Source organism: Triturus cristatus, chromosome 4_2 (genome assembly GCF_964204655.1).
Source record: "Triturus cristatus chromosome 4_2, aTriCri1.1, whole genome shotgun sequence".
In the NCBI taxonomy this organism is placed as follows: Eukaryota; Metazoa; Chordata; class Amphibia; order Caudata; family Salamandridae; genus Triturus; species Triturus cristatus.
This window is the reverse complement of record NC_140586.1, coordinates 982,927,997-982,948,609: the sequence shown is the minus strand read 5'-3', so window position 1 is coordinate 982,948,609 and position 20,613 is coordinate 982,927,997. Positions and strand designations below refer to the sequence as shown.

The window sequence follows — 20,613 nt, the reverse complement described above, 5'->3', positions numbered from 1 at the left end:
AGGTGAGGCCTGTCCAGTGGTGCAGAGGAGGCGAGGCCTGTCCGGTGGTGCAGAGGAGGTGAGGCCTGTCCATGGGTGAAGAGGAGGTGAGGCCTGGGAGTGCAGGGGAGGAGATGCCTGTCCAGGGGTGCAGAGGAGGTGAGGCCTGTCCAAGGGAGCAGTGTCTCTATTAGGGGCCTGTGCATAGCTCCCCGAGGCCCAGGGTGGAGTCAGAGGCCCTGTATGGGGTGGAATGAACTCTGGGCTCCTCTGTCCTTAATGAGAATCCTTCATCGAGAGCTCTTGAGAGAAGCACCAAGAGGCCTGTCCAGGGGTACAGAGGATTTGAGGCCTGTCCAGGGAGCAGAGGAGGCGAGGCCTGTCCAGGGCTGCAGAGGGGGTGAGGCATGTCCAGGGGTGCATGGAAGGTGAGGCCTGTCCTGTCCAGGGGGTGCAGAGAAGGTGAGGCCTGTCCAGAGGGTGCAGAGGAGGTGAGGCCTGTCCAGGGATGCAGAGGATGTGAGGCCTGTCCAGAGGGGTGCAGAGGAGGTGAGGCCTGTCTAGAGGGGGATGCAGAAGAGGTGAGGGCTGTCCAGGGGTGCAGAGGAGGTGAGGCCTGTCCAGGGGGGTGTAGAAGAGGTGAGGCCTGTCCAGGGATGCATAGGAGGTGAGGCCTGCCCTGGGGCAGATGAGCTGAGGCCTGTCCAGAGCGTGGAGAGGAAGTGAGGCCTCTCCAGGGGGTGCAGAGGAGGTGAGGCCTGTCCAGGGGTGCAGAGGACGCGAGGCCTGCCCAGGGGGGCAGAGGAGATGAGGCCTGTCCAGGGGTGCAGATGAGGTGAGGCCTGTCCAGGGGTGCAGAGAAGGTGAGGCTTGTCCAGAGGAGTTGAGGCCTGTCCAGGTGTGCAGAGGAGGAGAGGCCTGTCCAGGGGTGCAGAAGGGGTGCGGCCTGTCCAGAGGTGCAGAGGAGGCGAGGCTTGTCCAAGGGTGGCAGAGGAGGTGAGGCCTCTCCAGGGGGGCAGAGGAGGTGAGGCCTGTCCAGGGGTGCACAGGAGGTGAGGCCTGTCCAGAGGGGTACAGAGGAGGTGAGGCCTGTCCAGGGGTGCAGAGGAGGTGAGGCTTGCCCAGAGGAGTTGAGGCCTGTCCAGGGGTACAGAGGAGGTGAGGCCTGTCCAGGGGTGCAGAGAAGGTGAGGCCTAGAGGAGGAGATGCCTGTCCAGGGGTGCAGAGGAGGTGAGGCCTGTCCAAGGGAGCAATGTCTCTCTTAGGGGCCTGTGCATACCTCCCCGAGGCCCAGGGTGGAGGTAGAGGCGCTGTATGGGGTGGAATGAACTCTGGGCTCCTCTGTCCTTAATGAGAATCCTTCACCGAGAGCTCCTGAGAGAAGCACCAAGAGGCCTGTCCATGGGTGCAGAGGAGGTGGGGCCTGTCCAGGGGTGCAGAGGTGAGGCCTCTCCAGGGGTGCAGAGGAGGTGAGGCCTGTCCAGGGGTGCAGAGGAGTTGAGGCCTGTCCAGGGGTGCAGTGGAGGAGCGGCCTGTCCAGGGGTGCAGAGGAGCTGAGGCCTGTCCTGGGGGCAGATGAGCTGAGGCCTGTCCAGAGGGTGGAGCGGAAGTGAGGTCTCTCCAGGGGGTGCAAGGAGGTGAGGCCTGTCCAGTGGTGCAGAGGAGGCGAGGCCTGTCCAGGGGGTTCAGAGGAGGTGAGGCCTGTCCAGGGGTGCAGAGGAAGTGAGGCCTGTCCAAGGGAACAGTGTCTCTCTTAGGGGCCTGTGCATACCGCCCGAGGCCCAGGGTGGAGTCAGAGGCACTGTATGGGGTGGAATGAACTCTGGGCTCCACTGTCCTTAATGAGAATCCTTCACCGAGAGCTCCTGTGAGAAGCACCGAGAGGCCTGTCCAAGGGTGCAGAGGAGGAGGGGCCTGTCCAGGGGTGCAGAGGGGAGGCTTGTCCAGGGGTGCATAGGAGGTGAGTCCTGTCCATGGGTGCAGAGGAGTTGAGGCCTGTTAGAAAAGGTAGACGGACCGGGAGGGTCGGCCGGGGTCAGGAGGAGAGGTCTCCGGGGAGAGCCGTCTCCAGCGATCGTACAGATAAGTAACTTCCCCCCCACAGACAGATGCCACACAAGGATAAGGTCCAGTGTTCTTTATAAGCACTTATTTAAGGTACGGTGGAATGATACAAGGAGGTCTGGACTCAGGGGTCCCCTCGATTATAGTCTCGCAAGGTAGGGAAGGGGGTAGCGGGACAGTCTATTTACCAATCAGGTAGTTCGGATGAGATGATGATGAGCTCACAATCCTCGAGCTTGGTGGTACGGGCCGCGGCAGCGCCAGCAGGTCCCGGTGTGGATGGTCGATACAACGGGCCGCGGCAGCACCAGCAGGTCCCCGGAAGATATACGGTCCGCGGCAGCGCCAGCCGGTCCCGGTGAGGATGGTCGTTACAACGGGCCGCGGCAGCGCCAGCAGGTCCCCGGAAGATATACGGGCCGCGGCAGCGCCAGCAGGTCCCAGGAAGATAAATGTTGCAGAGGGCCGCGGCAGCGCCAGCAGGCAGGACGATGGTTCACAAGAGCGGGCTATGGCAGCGCCAGTAGACCGTCAAGGTTGAGTTCACTCGGTGTCTCTCGACTCCAGGATACAACTCCCTTCCTGCTCCGGAGCTGCCTCAGTTATAGGGCTGGTGCCCTTTGATGTCCGGACCCTCGCACTTGGAGGTCGGAGGGTCCGGGATGAAAGTGTCCAGACACCCAGCAGGGGGTGGAGCCAGTGCCTGGGGGAGCTGGGGGCGATCGGCACCTGGCGGGGGAGCCCTTGACACTTCGTTCTCCCATTGACCTGCCAAGTGGTCCGCTCACCTCCTGGGTGGATGGTGGTGCCGGGATGTCGGGGCCGGCCAGGCCCGGGGTTAGGGTCGAGGGGAGGCCAGGCGGCCGCGTGGTGCAGGGCCCAAGATGGCGGCTTGACCCGGCCGGGGAAGCCGGTGGGGCTGGACCCCGTGATGAGTAAGGGTCCGAGGGCAAAGGGTCCGTCGGGAGACGGAGTACAGGTGCTTGTCGCGGGGTTATGCCAGGTGGGCCGGAGTCCGGGCCCTGTCGAGCGGGGAGGGAGCAAGTCGTCTGTGAGGCCTGTCCAACATGCGTCCCCCCCAGCTGAAGGCGGGGAGAGTCACCCATCTCCTTGGGGACTCTCTTCGTCGAGGCGGAAAAAGCGGGACAGGCCATCCGCGTTGGCGTGGTCTTGGCCTGGTCGGTGCTCCACGGTGAAGTCCATTCCCTGCAGGGAAATGGACCAGCGCAAGAGTTTTGGGTTCTCCCCCCGCATCTGCATCAGCCATTGCAGGGGTCGATGGTCGGTTTGTACCCGGAAGTGGGCACCGAAGAGATATGGTCGGAGCTTTTTGAGGGCCCACACTACTGCAAATGCCTCCCTCTCGATGGTGCTCCAACGCTGTTCTCGGGCCAGGAGACGTCGACTGATGAAGGCCACCGGCTGGTCATGACCTTCGGGGTTCAACTGAGAGAGGACGGCTCCGATGCCGTGGGCGGAGGCGTCGGTCTGCACCACAAATTCCCGACTGTAATCGGGGGCCTGGAGCACCGGGGCGGTGCACAGGGCGGCCTTCAGCTCCTCGAAGGCCGCTTGACAATCAGGAGTCCAGCTGACCCGCTTCGGTTGATTCTTGGATGTGAGACCCGTGAGGGGCCCCACGATGCTGCCGTAGTCCTTCACGAACCGCCGGTAGTAGCCGGTGAGCCCCAAGAAGGCTCGGACCTCGGTCTGGGTGACGGGGGGCTGCCAGGACTGGATGGCAGCAATCTTAAGTTGTAGTGGGGCCACCAGCCCACTCCCCACTTGGTGCCCAAGGTAGGTCACAGACCCTTGGCCAATCTGGCACTTGCCGGCCTTAATGGTGAGGCCGGCCCGCTGGAGGGCTCGTAGGACCTCTTGGAGGTGACGGAGGTGGTCGGACCAGTGGCGGCTGTATACAGCGATATCGTCCAGGTAGGCAGCGCTGAATTCTTCAAGCCCCGCCAAGACCTGGTTCACAAGGCGTTGGAATGTGGCGGGGGCATTCTTCATGCCAAAGGGCATGACCTTAAATTGATAGTGGCCATCGGGGGTAGAGAAGGCTGACCGTTCCTGAGCCCTGGGTGTGAGGCCGATCTGCCAGTAGCCCGCCGTTAGGTCGAAGATACTAAGGTAGCGGGCGGCCCCCAGCCGGTCGATCAGCTCGTCTGCCCGGGGGATGGGATGAGCGTCGGCCCGGGTGACAGCGTTCAAGCCCCGGTAGTCGACGCAGAATCTCAGTTCAGGTGCGGTGCCGGGGGCAGCGGCTTTGGGAACCAGTACAACCGGACTGGCCCAGGGACTGTCCGAGGGCTCGATGACCCCGATCGTGAGCATCTTGGCCACTTCCTCTTGTATGCAGGCCCGTACCCGATCTGGTACGCGGTAGGCCCGGTGCCGGACAGGGGGACTGTCCCCGGTGTCTACGTCGTGCAAACACCAGGGGGTGACCCCGGGGGTGAGGGAGAACAGGGCAGCGAACTGCAGCAGGAGGTCCCGGCAGTCCTGGCGTTGCTCCGAAGTGAGGGCGTCAGAGAGCCGGACCCCGTCCACGGAGCCGTCCTTCTCCTGAGTCTTCAGGAGATCCGGGAGGGGCTCGGAGTCTTCTTCTGTGCCACTGTCTGTAGCCATCAAGAGGCTCAGTTCGGAGCGCACAAAGTGTGGTTTGAGCCGGTTGGTGTGGAGGACCCGAAGGGGGTTCCGGGAGGACCCCATGTTGATGAGGTAAGTGACGGGGCTTTTGCGCTCGACCACTTTGAAGGGCCCTGTCCACTTATCTTGCAGGGCACATGGTTCGGTGGGGGACATCACCCATACTTGCTGCCCAGGCTCGAATTCAACGGAGGAGGCATTGTGATCATACCACCTCTTCATGTCCTCCTGGCTGGCCTCGAGGTTCGCCTTGGCCATCTCCCTGAAGCGCCGGGTCTGGTTTCGTAAGGCCAGGATGTATTTGAAGACGTCTGGAGGGGTCGTTAGGGGGGCCATCTCCCAACCTTCCTTGACTAGGCTGAGGGGCCCCCGCACAGGGTGCCCGTATAGGAGTTCGAAGGGGCTAAAACCGAGGGACTTCTGGGGAACTTCCCGGTAGGCGAAGAGGAGGCACGGGAGCAGTACATCCCACTGGCGACGGAGAGGCTCTTCCAATCCCCCAATCATCCCTTTGAGAGTGCGGTTAAAACGCTCCACTAGTCCGTTCCCTTGGGGGTGATAGGGGGTCGTGAATCTGTAGGTGACCCCGCATTGTTGCCAGAGGGACTTCATGTATTTGGATATGAAATTCGTACCCCGGTCGCTGACGACTTCTCGGGGGAAGCCTACCCGGGAGAAGATCCCCATCAGGGCCCGGCCAACCACCGGAGCGGTCACTGTCCGTAGGGGCACCGCCTCGGGGTAGCGGGTGGCATGGTCCACTAGTACCAAGATGAACCTGTGTCCTTGTGCCGTGCGGGGGTCCAGAGGTCCCACAATGTCTATCCCCACCCTCTCGAACGGGGTGGTGACCACCGGGAAGGGTTGTAGAGGGGCCTTCAGCTTCCGGCCACTCTTCCCGCTGGCTTGGCATGTGGGGCAAGATCGGCAGTGGTTCAGGACGTCATTCCTCATTTTCGGCCAAAAAAAGTGGGTCACCAGGCGACTGTACGTTTTGTCCTGGCCCAGGTGTCCAGCCAGGGGGACATCGTGGGCCAGGTTGAGCAGAAAGTCTCGGAAGCGGAGCGGTACCACCAGAACTCGACCGGCCCCCAGCTCGGCGATTCTTTGCTCGCTGTAGAGCAGGTCGTTATCCCAGTAGACCCAGTGGGTTCCGGTGGTGTCCCCGGCGTTTTGGGTGCTGGCTTGTTGGCGGAGTCCCTCGAGGGAGGGACAGGTCTTTTGTTCCTGGCGGAACTGTTCTTGGGTGGGCCCCCCTTCTTGCCGCCACTGAGCCAGATCCGGAAGGTCCTGGTGTGGCGCGTCTTCTTCGGTAGTCGGGTCCGGTAGGTCGGACTCGCCGTTGTCCCCTACAGGGGCCACCGGGGGCGGAGGTGCTGGCCATTCGGTTTCTTCTGATCGGGGGGCGGCACGGGCGGCCATGGATCGGGTGGTTATGCAGGCCCAGTCCGGGAGGCCCAGCATCCCCAAGTGCTCTCTTCTCTCGACGGTGGCCCACGGGGAACTCTCGAGGTCATTCCCCAGGAGGCAGTCCACGGGGGCATCGTCCCGGACCGTCACCTTCAGTAGGCCGGAGACCCCTCCCCATTCAAACGGGACGCAGGCCATCTTACACATGCTCTCAGAGTTGTCCGCCGAGCGGACGGGGCAGAGAATGTTCGGTAGGATCTGCTCGGGCTTCACCAGGTGACAGCGGACGGCCGTCACGCTGGCGCCGGTGTCACGCAAGGCCTCGGCTCTCTGTCCAATAATGGTCACCCACTGACCGTATTTTCTGGTGTTGGCGGGTAGGGGGGCCCGCGGAACCATGTCTCTTCCCCCTAAGCATGCCAGGACCATGGCGGCCGGTTCCCACCCTCGCTGGGCCGGCTCATACTCTTCGGGTCCCTCCGATGATTGCTCTTCCCCTAGGGCAGCGGCAGCTACCTGGCGGGGCTTGGGTGTTTGGTTTAGCGGGCAGTTCGGATCATTGGCGTAGTGGCCTAGTCGCTGGCACCGGTGGCACGTGACGTTGGCTCGGTACCCAGGCCGCAACGGGGGGTTGCCCCGGCCGGCCGGAGCCGGGGTGCTGGCCACGGGTGTTGCGGGCAAGGCGTCTCTCCCTCGCCCCTGGCCCCCTCCTCCTCCCCGAGGACGGTGCTGGCCTTGGTTGTTTCTGTTCTGTTCGTGTGGCCCCCTCCGGCCCACTCGGGTGCTTTCCCATCGGTCAGCTTCTGCGGCGAGCTGCCGGGGGTCAGTCAGCTTACTGTCGAGTAGGTGCTGCCTGAGCTCGACGAAACAGTTGTTTGACAGGTGCTCCCATACCATAAGGTTGAAGAGTTGTTCGTAGGTGGTGACCTGACTTCCCTTGATCCAACCCTCGAAGGCCCGGCTGAAATAGTTCACGTACTCTACCCAAGTTGTACCTGGGATCCGGGTGCAATCTCTGAACCTCTGGCGGTACATCTCGGGCGTGAGGCCGTAGCGGGTGAGTAGGGCAGCCTTCATGTGGTCGTAGGACGACATTTGGTGATCGGGGAGCTGTAGCAGGGCATCGCGACCCTCGTTGATAAATCTCCCCCAAAGTCCGGCTCCCCAATCACTCCGGTCGATCCGGTGGGAGGTCATTGCGATCTCATAGGCTTTAAACCACTGTTGTATGTCGTCTTCTCGGACATACTCGCGGACCACATCCTTGGGGATGTGAACTTTTTTCTCAATTGGCCCCGGGGTGTGTGGTCGCTCAGGCACCCCCAGTTCCTTATTCTGTTTGCGCAGTTCTATTTCCGCCAGTTGGCGCTCGTGCTCGAGCGTTATTTTTTTCTCTTCCAGCTCTCTCTGTCTCTGCTTTTCCTCTCGTTCCTCTCGAAGCCGCATATGCTCGAGGTTGAGTTTCTGTTCAGCTAACTTGAGTTCCCCATCCATCTTGAGTCGTGCCATCTCTAATTCGTGTAATCTGACTCTGTCTCTTTCTCGTATCTCCTCCTGCGAGAGGCCCGTTCCCCGCTCCTCGGGAGCCGTGGCGTTCCCCTCTGGTGTGATGCTGTTTTGGTCTGGTGTGACGCTGTTTTGGTCGGAGGGTCCTGCGACCCCAGTTTCTGTCCATGACTCAAGAGCGCGCTTTAGATCATCCTTGGTACTCAGGCCGGTGGTAGCAATGCCAAGTTCTATGCAAAATTGTCTCAGTTCGCGGTGGTTGTATTCTTCTAATTTCTCCATTTGGAACTTCTCGGTGGAGCTGCTATCTTTGCTCGACATCGTGCTTTGTCGTGGGGTGAGCTACTCTCTGTACGATTACGCGTTGATTCGGATCGCGCCGCTGGCCACCAATGTTAGAAAAGGTAGACGGACCGGGAGGGTCGGCCGGGGTCAGGAGGAGAGGTCTCCGGGGAGAGCCGTCTCCAGCGATCGTACAGATAAGTAACTTCCCCCCCACAGACAGATGCCACTCAAGGATAAGGTTCAGTGTTCTTTATAAGCACTTATTTAAGGTACGGTGGAATGATACAAGGAGGTCTGGACTCAGGGGTCCCCTCGATTATAGTCTCGCAAGGTAGGGAAGGGGGTAGCGGGACAGTCTATTTACCAATCAGGTAGTTCGGATGAGATGATGATGAGCTCACAATCCTCGAGCTTGGTGGTACGGGCCGCGGCAGCGCCAGCAGGTCCCGGTGTGGATGGTCGATACAACGGGCCGCGGCAGCGCCAGCAGGTCCCCGGAAGATATACGGTCCGCGGCAGCGCCAGCCGGTCCCGGTGAGGATGGTCGTTACAACGGGCCGCGGCAGCGCCAGCAGGTCCCCGGAAGATATACGGTCCGCGGCAGCGCCAGCAGGTCCCGGTGAGGATGGTCGTTACAACGGGCCGCGGCAGCGCCAGCAGGTCCCAGGAAGATAAATGTTGCAGAGGGCCGCGGCAGCGCCAGCAGGCAGGACGATGGTTCACAAGAGCGGGCTATGGCAGCGCCAGTAGACCGTCAAGGTTGAGTTCACTCGGTGTCTCTCGACTCCAGGATACAACTCCCTTCCTGCTCCGGAGCTGCCTCAGTTATAGGGCTGGTGCCCTTTGATGTCCGGACCCTCGCACTTGGAGGTCGGAGGGTCCGGGATGAAAGTGTCCAGACACCCAGCAGGGGGTGGAGCCAGTGCCTGGGGGAGCTGGGGGCGATCGGCACCTGGCGGGGGAGCCCTTGACACTTCGTTCTCCCATTGACCTGCCAAGTGGTCCGCTCACCTCCTGGGTGGATGGTGGTGCCGGGATGTCGGGGCCGGCCAGGCCCGGGGTTAGGGTCGAGGGGAGGCCAGGCGGCCGCGTGGTGCAGGGCCCAAGATGGCGGCTTGACCCGGCCGGGGAAGCCGGTGGGGCTGGACCCCGTGATGAGTAAGGGTCCGAGTGCAAAGGGTCCGTCGGGAGACGGAGTACAGGTGCTTGTCGCGGGGTTATGCCAGGTGGGCCGGAGTCCGGGCCCTGTCGAGCGGGGAGGGAGCAAGTCGTCTGTGAGGCCTGTCCAACAAGGCCTGTCCAGGGGGCAGAGGAGGAGAGGCCCATCCAGGGGTGCAGAGGAGGTGAGGCCTGTCCAGTGCGCCGAGGAGGTGAGGCCTGGCCAGGGGTGCATGGAAGGTGAGGCCTGTCCTGTCCAGGGGGTGCAGAGGAGTTGAGGCCTGTCGAGAGGGTGCAGAGGAGGTGTAGCCTGTCCAGGGGTGCAGAGGAGGCGAGGCCTGTCCAGGGGTACAGAGGAGGTGAGGCCTGTCCAGAGCGGTGCAGAGGAGGTGAGGCCTGTCCAGAGGGTGCAGATGAGGTGAGGCCTGTCCAGGGGTGCAGAGGAGGTAAGTTCGGTCCAGAGGGGTGCAGAGGAGGTGAGACCTGTCCAGGGGGTTCAGAGGAGGTGGGGCCTGTCCAGGGATGCAGAGGGGAGGCCTGTCCAGGGGTGCAGAGGAGGTGAGGCCTGTCCATGGGTGAAGAGGAGTTGAGGCCTGTCCAGGGGGCAGAGGAGGAGAGGCCTGTCCAGGGGTGCAGAGGAGGTGAGGCCTGTCCAGTGTGCCGAGGAGGTGAGGCCTGTCCAGGGGTGCAGAGGAGGTGAGGCTTGTCCTGTCCAGGGGTTGCAGAGGAGGTGAGGCCTGTCGAGAGGGTGCAGAGGAGGTGTGGCCTGTCGAGGGGTGCAGAGGAGGCAAGGCCTGTCCAGGGGTGCAGAGGAGGTGAGGCCTGTCCAGAGGGGTGCAGAGGAGGTGAGGCCTGTCCAGAGGGTGCAGAGGAGGTGAGGCCTGTCCAGGAGTGCAGAGGAGGAGAGTCCGGTCCAGAGGGGTGCAGAGGAGGTGAGGCCTGTCCAGGGGTGCAGAGGAGGTGAGGCCTGTCCAAAGGGGTGCAGAGGAGGTGAGGCCTGTCCAGGGATGCAGAGGAGGTGAGGCTTGTCCAGAGGTGCAGAGGAGGTGAGGCCTGTCCAGGGGTGCAGAGGAGGTGGGGCCTGTCCAGGGATGCAGAGGGGAGGCCTGTCCAGGGGTGCAGAGGAGGTGAGGCCTGTCCATGGGTGAAGAGGAGTTGAGGCCTGTCCAGGGGGCAGAGGAGGAGAGGCCTGTCCAGGGGTGCAGAGGAGGTGAGGCCTGTCCAGTGTGCCGAGGAGGTGAGGCCTGTCCAGGGGTGCAGAGGAGGTGAGGCTTGTCCTGTCCAGGGGTTGCAGAGGAGGTGAGGCCTGTCGAGAGGGTGCAGAGGAGGTGTGGCCTGTCGAGGGGTGCAGAGGAGGCAAGGCCTGTCCAGGGGTGCAGAGGAGGTGAGGCCTGTCCAAAGGGGTGCAGAGGAGGTGAGGCCTGTCCAGAGGGTGCAGAGGAGGTGAGGCCTGTCCAGGGGTGCAGAGGAGGAGAGTCCGGTCCAGAGGGGTGCAGAGGAGGTGAGGCCTGTCCAGGGGTGCAGAGGAGGTGAGGCCTGTCCAAAGGGGTGCAGAGGAGGTGAGGCCTGTCCAGGGATGCAGAGGAGGTGAGGCTTGTCCAGAGGTGCAGAGGAGGTGAGGCCTGTCCAGGGGTGCAGAGGAGGTGAGGCCTGCCCAGGGGGGTGTAGAAGAGGAGAGGCCTGTCCAGGGATGCATTGGAGGTGAGGCCTGTCCTGGGGGCAGATGAGCTGAGGCCTGTCCAAAGGGTGGAGAGGAAGTGAGGCCTCTCCAGGGGGTGCAGAGGAGGTGAGGCCTGTCCAGAGGGGTGCAGAGGAGGTGAGGCCTGTCCAGAGGGTGCAGAGGAGGGGAGGCCTGTCCAGGGATGCAGAGGAGGTGAGGCCTGTCCAGAGGGGTGCAGAGGAGGTGAGGCCTGTCTAGAGGGGGATGCAGAAGAGGTGAGGGCTGTCCAGGGGTGCAGAGGAGGTGAGGCCTGTCCAGGGGGGTGTAGAAGAGGTGAGGCCTGTCCAGGGATGCATAGGAGGTGAGGCCTGTCCTGGGGGCAGATGAGCTGAGGCCTGTCCAGAGTGTGGAGAGGAAGTGAGGCCTCTCCAGGGGGTGCAGAGGAGGTGAATCCTGTCCAGGGGTGCAGAGGAGGCGAGGCCTGCCCAGGGGGGCAGAGGAGATGAGGCCTGTCCAGGGGTGCAGAGGAGGTGAGGCCTGTCCAGGGGGTGCAGAGGTGAGGCCTGTACAGTGGGTGCAGAAGAAGTGAGGCCTGTCCAGGGGTGCAGAGGAGGTGAGGCCTGTCCTGTCCAGGGGGTGCAGAGTCTCTCTTCGGGGCTGGTGCATAGCGCCCTGAGGCTCAGGGCGGAGTCAGAGGCGCTGTATGGGGTGGCATGAACTCTGGGCTCCACTGTCCTTAATGAGAATCCTTCACTGAGAGCTCCTGTAAGAAGCACTGAGAGGCCTGTCTAGGGGTGCAGAGGGGGAGAGACCTGTCCAGGGGTGCATAGGAGGTGAGCCCTGTCCAGGGGGTGCAGAGGAGGTGAGGCCTGTCCAGGGGTGCATGGGAGGTGAGGCCTGTCCTCTCAAGGGGGTGCAGAGGAGGTGAGGCCTGTCCAGAGGGTGCAGAGGAGGTGTGGCCTGTCCAGGGGTGCAGAGGATGCAAGGCCTGTCCAGGGGTGCAGAGGAGGTGAGGCCTGTCCAGAGGGGTGCAGAGGAGGTGAGGCCTGTCCAGAGGGGGATGCAGAAGAGGTGAGGGCTGTCCAGGGATGCATAGGAGGTGAGGCCTGTCCTGGGGGCAGATGTCCTGAGGCCTGTCCAGAGGGTGGAGAGGAAGTGAGGCCTCTCCAGGGGGTGCAGAGGAGGTGAGGCCTGTCCAGTTGTGTAGAGGAGGCGAGGCCTGTCCAGGGGTGCAGAAGAGATGAGGCCTGTCCAGGAGTGTGCAGAGGAGGTGGAGCTGTCCAGGGGTGCAGAGGAGGTGAGGCCTGTCCAAGGGAGCAATGTCTCTCTTCGGGGCCTGTGCATAGCGCCCTAAGGCTCAGGGCGGGGTCAGAGGCGCTGTATGGCGTGGCATGAACTCTGGGCTCCTCTGTCCTTAATGAGAATCCTTCACCGAGAGCTCCTGTGAGAAGCACTGAGAGGCCTGTCTAGGGGTGCAGAGGAGGAGAGGCCTGTCCAGGGGTGCAGAGGAGGTCACCTGTCCTGGGGGTGCAGAGGAGGTGAGGCTTGTACAGAGGTGCAGAGAAGTTGAGGCCTTTCCAGGAGTGCAGAGGAGGTGAGGCCTGTTGTTGGACAGGCCTCACAGACGGCTTGCTCCCTCCCCGCTCGACAGGGCCCGAACTCCGGCCCACCTGGCATATCCCCACGACAAGCACCTGTACTCCGTCTCCCGACGGACCCTCTGCCCTCGGACCCCTACTCATCACGGGGTCCAGCCCCACCTGCTTCCCCGGCCGGGTCAAGTCGCCATCTGGGGCCCTGCACCACGCGGCCGCATGGCCTCCCCTCGACCCTAACCCCGGGCCTGGCCGGCCCCGACATCCCGGCACCACCATCCACCCAGGAGGTGAGCGGACCACTTGGCAAGTCAATGGGAGAACGAACTGTCAAGGGCTCTCCCCCGCCAGGTGCCGATCGCCCCCAGCTCCCCCAGGCACTGGCTCCACCCCCTGCTGGGTGTCTGGACACCTTCATCCCGGACCCTCCGACCTCCAAGTGCGAGGGTCCGGACATCAAAGGGCACCAGCCCTATAACTGAGGCAGCTCCGGAGCAGGAAGGCAGTTGTATCCTGGAGTCGAGAGACACCGAGTGAACTCAACCTTGACGGTCTACTGGCGCTGCCATAGCCCGCTCTTGTGAACCATCGCCTTGCCTGCTGGCGCTGCCGCGGCCTTCTGCAACATTCATCTTCCTGGGACCTGCTGGCGCTGCCGCGGCCCGTTGTATCGACCATCCACACCGGGACCTGCTGGCGCTGCCGCGGCCTTCTGCAACATTCATCTTCCTGGGACCTGCTGGCGCTGCCGCGGCCCGTTGTAACGACCATCCTCACCGGGACCTGCTGGCGCTGCCGCGGACCGTATATCTTCCGGGGACCTGCTGGCGCTGCCGCGGCCCGTTGTATCGACCATCCACACCGGGACCTGCTGGCGCTGCCGCGGCCCGTACCACCAAGCTCGAGGATTGTGAGCTCATCATCGTCTCATCCGAACTACCTGATTGGTAAATAGACTGTCCCGCTACCCCCTTCCCTACCTTGCGAGACTATAATCGAGGGGACCCCTGAGTCCAGACCTCCTTGTATCATTCCACCGTACCTTAAATAAGTGCTTATAAAGAACACGGAACCTTATCCTTGTGTGGCATCTGTCTGTGGGGGGGAAGTTACTTATCTGTACGATCGCTGGAGACGGCTCTCCCCGGAGACCTCTCCTCCGGACCCCGGCCGACCCTCCCGGTCCGTCTACCTTTTCTAACATTGGTGGCCAGCGGCGCGATCCGAATCAACGCGTAATCGTACAGAGAGTAGCTCACCCCACGACAAAGCATGATGTCGAGCAAAGATAGCAGCTCCACCGAGAAGTTCCAAATGGAGAAATTAGAAGAATACAACCACCGCGAACTGAGACAATTTTGCATAGAACTTGGTATTGCTACCACCGGCCTGAGTACCAAGGATGATCTAAAGCGCGCTCTTGAGTCATGGACAGAAACGGGGGTCGCAGGACCCTCCGACCAAAACAGCGTCACACCAGACCAAAACAGCATCACACCAGAGGGGAACGCCACGGCTTCCGAGGAGCGGGGAACGGGCCTCTCGCAGGAGGAGATACGAGAAAGAGACAGAGTCAGATTACACGAATTAGAGATGGCACGACTCAAGATGGATGGGGAACTCAAGTTAGCTGAACAGAAACTCAACCTCGAGCATATGCGGCTTCGAGAGGAACGAGAGGAAAAGCAGAGACAGAGAGAGCTGGAAGAGAAAAAAATAACGCTCGAGCACGAGCGCCAACTGGCGGAGATAGAACTGCGCAAACAGAATAAGGAACTGGGGGTGTCTGAGCGACCACACACCCCGGGGCCAATTGAGAAAAAAGTTCACATCCCCAAGGATGTGGTCCGCGAGTATGTCCGAGAAGACGACATACAACAGTGGTTTAAAGCCTATGAGATCGCAATGACCTCCCACCGGATCGACCGGAGTGATTGGGGAGCCGGACTTTGGGGGAGATTTATCAACGAGGGTCGCGATGCCCTGCTACAGCTCCCCGATCACCAAATGTCGTCCTACGACCACATGAAGGCTGCCCTCCTCACCCGCTACGGCCTCACGCCCGAGATGTACCGCCAGAGGTTCAGAGATTGCACCCGGATCCCAGGTACAACTTGGGTAGAGTACGTGAACTATTTCAGCCGGGCCTTCGAGGGTTGGATAAAGGGAAGTCAGGTCACCACCTACGAACAACTCTTCAACCTTATGGTATGGGAGCACCTGTCAAACAACTGTTTCGTCGAGCTCAGGCAGCACCTACTCGACAGTAAGCTGACTGACCCCCGGCAGCTCGCCGCAGAAGCTGACCGATGGGAAAGCACCCGAGTGGGCCGGAGGGGGCCACACGAACAGAACAGAAACAACCAAGGCCAGCACCGTCCTCGGGGAGGAGGAGGGGGCCAGGGGCGAGGGAGAGACACCTTGCCCGCAACACCCGTGGCCAGCACCCCGGCTCCGGCCGGCCGGGGCAACCCCCCGTTGCGGCCTGGGTACCGAGCCAACGTCACGTGCCACCGGTGCCAGCGACTAGGCCACTACGCCAATGATCCGAACTGCCCGCTAAACCAAACACCCAAGCCCCGCCAGGTAGCTGCCGCTGCCCTAGGGGAAGAGCAATCATCGGAGGAACCCGAAGAGTACGAGCCGGCCCAGCAAGGGTGGGAACCGGCCGCCATGGTCCTGGCATGTTTAGGGGGAAGAGACATGGTTCCGCGGGCCCCCCTACCCGCCAACACCAGAAAATACGGTCAGTGGGTGACCATTAATGGACAGAGAGCCGAGGCCTTGCGTGACACCGGCGCCAGCGTGACGGCCGTCCGCTGTCACCTGGTGAAGCCCGAGCAGATCCTACCGAACATTCTCTGCCCCGTCCGCTCGGCGGACAACTCTGAGAGCATGTGTAAGATGGCCTGCGTCCCGTTTGAATGGGGAGGGGTCTCCGGCCTACTGAAGGTGACGGTCCGGGACGATGCCCCCGTGGACTGCCTCCTGGGGAATGACCTCGAGAGTTCCCCGTGGGCCACCGTCGAGAGAAGAGAGCACTTGGGGATGCTGGGCCTCCCGGACTGGGCCTGCATAACCACCCGATCCATGGCCGCCCGTGCCGCCCCCCGATCAGAAGAAACCGAATGGCCAGCACCTCCGCCCCCGGTGGCCCCTGTAGGGGACAACGGCGAGTCCGACCTACCGGACCCGACTACCGAAGAAGACGCGCCACACCAGGACCTTCCGGATCTGGCTCAGTGGCGGCAAGAAGGGGGGCCCACCCAAGAACAGTTCCGCCAGGAACAAAAGACCTGTCCCTCCCTCGAGGGACTCCGCCAACAAGCCAGCACCCAAACCGCCGGGGACACCACCGGAACCCACTGGGTCTACTGGGATAACGACCTGCTCTACAGCGAGCAAAGAATCGCCGAGCTGGGGGCCGGTCGAGTTCTGGTGGTACCGCTCCGCTTCCGAGACTTTCTGCTCAACCTGGCCCACGATGTCCCCCTGGCTGGACACCTGGGCCAGGACAAAACGTACAGTCGCCTGGTGACCCACTTTTTTTGGCCGAAAATGAGGAATGACGTCCTGAACCACTGCCGATCTTGCCCCACATGCCAAGCCAGCGGGAAGAGTGGCCGGAAGCTGAAGGCCCCTCTACAACCCTTCCCGGTGGTCACCACCCCGTTCGAGAGGGTGGGGATAGACATTGTGGGACCTCTGGACCCCCGCACGGCACAAGGACACAGGTTCATCTTGGTACTAGTGGACCATGCCACCCGCTACCCCGAGGCGGTGCCCCTACGGACAGTGACCGCTCCGGTGGTTGGCCGGGCCCTGATGGGGATCTTCTCCCGGGTAGGCTTCCCCCGAGAAGTCGTCAGCGACCGGGGTACGAACTTCATATCCAAATACATGAAGTCCCTCTGGCAACAATGCGGGGTCACCTACAGATTCACGACCCCCTATCACCCCCAAGGGAACGGACTAGTGGAGCGTTTTAACCGCACTCTCAAAGGGATGATTGGGGGATTGGAAGAGCCTCTCCGTCGCCAGTGGGATGTACTGCTCCCGTGCCTCCTCTTCGCCTACCGGGAAGTTCCCCAGAAGTCCCTCGGTTTTAGCCCCTTCGAACTCCTATACGGGCACCCTGTGCGGGGGCCCCTCAGCCTAGTCAAGGAAGGTTGGGAGATGGCCCCCCTGACGACCCCTCCAGACGTCTTCAAATACATCCTGGCCTTACGAAACCAGACCCGGCGCTTCAGGGAGATGGCCAAGGCGAACCTCGAGGCCAGCCAGGAGGACATGAAGAGGTGGTATGATCACAATGCCTCCTCCGTTGAATTCGAGCCTGGGCAGCAAGTATGGGTGATGTCCCCCACCGAACCATGTGCCCTGCAAGATAAGTGGACGGGGCCCTTCAAAGTGGTCGAGCGCAAAAGCCCCGTCACTTACCTCATCGACATGGGGTCCTCCCGGAACCCCCTTCGGGTCCTCCACACCAACCGGCTCAAACCACACTTTGTGCGCTCCGAACTGAGCCTCTTGATGGCTACAGACAGTGGCACAGAAGAAGACTCCGAGCCCCTCCCGGATCTCCTGAAAACTCAGGAGAAGGACGGCTCCGTGGACGGGGTCCGGCTCTCTGACGCCCTCACTTCGGAGCAACGCCAGGACTGCCGGGACCTCCTGCTGCAGTTCGCTGCCCTGTTCTCCCTCACCCCCGGGGTCACCCCCTGGTGTTTGCACGACGTAGACACCGGGGACAGTCCCCCTGTCCGGCACCGGGCCTACCGCGTACCAGATCGGGTACGGGCCTGCATACAAGAGGAAGTGGCCAAGATGCTCACGATCGGGGTCATCGAGCCCTCGGACAGTCCCTGGGCCAGTCCGGTTGTACTGGTTCCCAAAGCCGCTGCCCCCGGCACCGCACCTGAACTGAGATTCTGCGTCGACTACCGGGGCTTGAACGCTGTCACCCGGGCCGACGCTCATCCCATCCCCCGGGCAGACGAGCTGATCGACCGGCTGGGGGCCGCCCGCTACCTTAGTATCTTCGACCTAACGGCGGGCTACTGGCAGATCGGCCTCACACCCAGGGCTCAGGAACGGTCAGCCTTCTCTACCCCCGATGGCCACTATCAATTTAAGGTCATGCCCTTTGGCATGAAGAATGCCCCCGCCACATTCCAACGCCTTGTGAACCAGGTCTTGGCGGGGCTTGAAGAATTCAGCGCTGCCTACCTGGACGATATCGCTGTATACAGCCGCCACTGGTCCGACCACCTCCGTCACCTCCAAGAGGTCCTACGAGCCCTCCAGCGGGCCGGCCTCACCATTAAGGCCGGCAAGTGCCAGATTGGCCAAGGGTCTGTGACCTACCTTGGGCACCAAGTGGGGAGCGGGCTGGTGGCCCCACTACAACTTAAGATTGCTGCCATCCAGTCCTGGCAGCCCCCCGTCACCCAGACCGAAGTCCGAGCCTTCCTGGGGCTCACCGGCTACTACCGGCGGTTCGTGAAGGACTACGGCCGCATCGTGGGGCCCCTCACGGGTCTCACATCCAAGAACCAACCGAAGCGGGTCAACTGGACCCCTGATTGTCAAGCGGCCTTCGAGGAGCTGAAGGCCGCCCTGTGCACCGCCCCGGTGCTCCAGGCCCCCGATTACAGTCGGGAATTTGTGGTACAGACCGACGCCTCCGACCACGGCATCGGAGCCGTCCTCTCTCAGTTGAACCCCGAAGGTCATGACCAGCCGGTGGCCTTCATCAGTCGACGTCTCCTGGCCCGAGAACAGCGTTGGAGCACCATCGAGAGGGAGGCATTTGCAGTAGTGTGGGCCCTCAAAAAGCTCCGACCCTATCTCTTCGGTACCCACTTCCGGGTACAAACCGACCATCGACCCCTGCAATGGCTGATGCAGATGCGGGGGGAAAACCCAAAACTCTTGCGCTGGTCCATTTCCCTGCAGGGAATGGACTTCACCGTGGAGCACCGACCAGGCCAAGACCACGCCAACGCGGATGGCCTGTCCCGCTTTTTCCGCCTCGACGAAGAGAGTCCCCAAGGAGATGGGTGACTCTCCCCGCCTTCAGCTGGGGGGGACGCATGTTGGACAGGCCTCACAGACGGCTTGCTCCCTCCCCGCTCGACAGGGCCCGAACTCCGGCCCACCTGGCATATCCCCACGACAAGCACCTGTACTCCGTCTCCCGACGGACCCTCTGCCCTCGGACCCCTACTCATCACGGGGTCCAGCCCCACCGGCTTCCCCGGCCGGGTCAAGCCGCCATCTGGGGCCCTGCACCACGCGGCCGCATGGCCTCCCCTCGACCCTAACCCCGGGCCTGGCCGGCCCCGACATCCCGGCACCACCATCCACCCAGGAGGTGAGCGGACCACTTGGCAAGTCAATGGGAGAACGAACTGTCAAGGGCTCTCCCCCGCCAGGTGCCGATCGCCCCCAGCTCCCCCAGGCACTGGCTCCACCCCCTGCTGGGTGTCTGGACACCTTCATCCCGGACCCTCCGACCTCCAAGTGCGAGGGTCCGGACATCAAAGGGCACCAGCCCTATAACTGAGGCAGCTCCGGAGCAGGAAGGCAGTTGTATCCTGGAGTCGAGAGACACCGAGTGAACTCAACCTTGACGGTCTACTGGCGCTGCCATAGCCCGCTCTTGTGAACCATCGCCTTGCCTGCTGGCGCTGCCGCGGCCTTCTGCAACATTCATCTTCCTGGGACCTGCTGGCGCTGCCGCGGCCCGTTGTATCGACCATCCACACCGGGACCTGCTGGCGCTGCCGCGGCCTTCTGCAACATTCATCTTCCTGGGACCTGCTGGCGCTGCCGCGGCCCGTTGTAACGACCATCCTCACCGGGACCTGCTGGCGCTGCCGCGGACCGTATATCTTCCGGGGACCTGCTGGCGCTGCCGCGGCCCGTTGTATCGACCATCCACACCGGGACCTGCTGGCGCTGCCGCGGCCCGTACCACCAAGCTCGAGGATTGTGAGCTCATCATCGTCTCATCCGAACTACCTGATTGGTAAATAGACTGTCCCGCTACCCCCTTCCCTACCTTGCGAGACTATAATCGAGGGGACCCCTGAGTCCAGACCTCCTTGTATCATTCCACCGTACCTTAAATAAGTGCTTATAAAGAACACGGAACCTTATCCTTGTGTGGCATCTGTCTGTGGGGGGGAAGTTACTTATCTGTACGATCGCTGGAGACGGCTCTCCCCGGAGACCTCTCCTCCGGACCCCGGCCGACCCTCCCGGTCCGTCTACCTTTTCTAACACCTGTCCAGAGGGGGATGCAGAAGAGGTGAGGCCTGTCCAGGGATGCATAGGAGGTGAGGCCTGTCCTGGGGCAGATGAGCTGTGGCCTGTCCAGAGCGTGGAGAGGAAGTGAGGCCTCTCCAGGGGATGCAGAGGAGGTGAGGCCTGTCCAGGGGTGCAGAGGAGGCGAGGCCTGCCCAGGGGTGCAGAGGAGGTGAGGCCTGTCCAGAAGGGTGCAGAGGAGGTGGAGCTGTCCAGAGGTACAGAGGAAGTGATGCCTGTTCATGGGGGTGCAGAGGTGAGGCCTGTTCAGGGGATGCAGATGTGAGGCATGTACAGTGGGTACAGAGGAGGCGAGGCCTGTCCAGGGGTGCAGAGGAGGTGAGGTGTGTCCTATCCAGGGGGTGCAGAGGTGAGGCCTGTCCAGGGGAGCAATGCCTCTCTTCGAGGCCTGTGCATAGCGCCCTGAGGCTCTGGGCGGGGTTAGAGGCGCTGTATGGTGTGGAATGAACTCTGGGCTCCTCTGTCCTTAATGAGAATCCTTCATCGAGAGCTCCTGTGAGAAGCACCGAGAGGCCTGTTCAGGGGTGCAGAGGAGGTGAGGCCTGTTCAGGTGTGCAGAGGAGGTGAGGCCTGTCCTGTCCAGGGGGTGCAGAGGAGTTGAGGCCTGTCCAGAGGGTGCAGAGGAGATGAGGCCTGTCCAGGGGTGTAGAGGAGGCGAGGCCTGTCCAGGGGTGCAGAGGAGGTGAGGCCTGTCCAGAGGGGTGCAGAGGAGGTGAGGCCTGTCCAGAGGGTTCAGAGGAGGTGAGACCTGTCCAGGGTTTCAGAGGAGGTGAGGCCTGTCCAGAGGGGTGCAGAGGAGGTGAGTCCTGTCCAGGGTTGCAGAGGAGTTGAGGCTTGTCCAGAGGTGCAGAGGAGTTGAGGCCTGTCCAGGGGTGCAGAGGAGTTGAGGCCTGTCCTTGGGTGCAGAGGAGGTGAGGCCTGTCCAGAGGGGGATGCAGAAGAGGTGAGGCCTGTCCAGGGGTGCAGAGGAGG

The 20,613-nt window shown here is 62.3% G+C and overlaps 1 pseudogene; it reads left to right on the top strand.

Annotated features, from left to right (window-relative positions):
* The window catches only part of LOC146839208 (uncharacterized), a 245,285-nt pseudogene that overhangs the window by 189,177 nt on the left and 35,495 nt on the right, over positions 1–20,613 (top strand).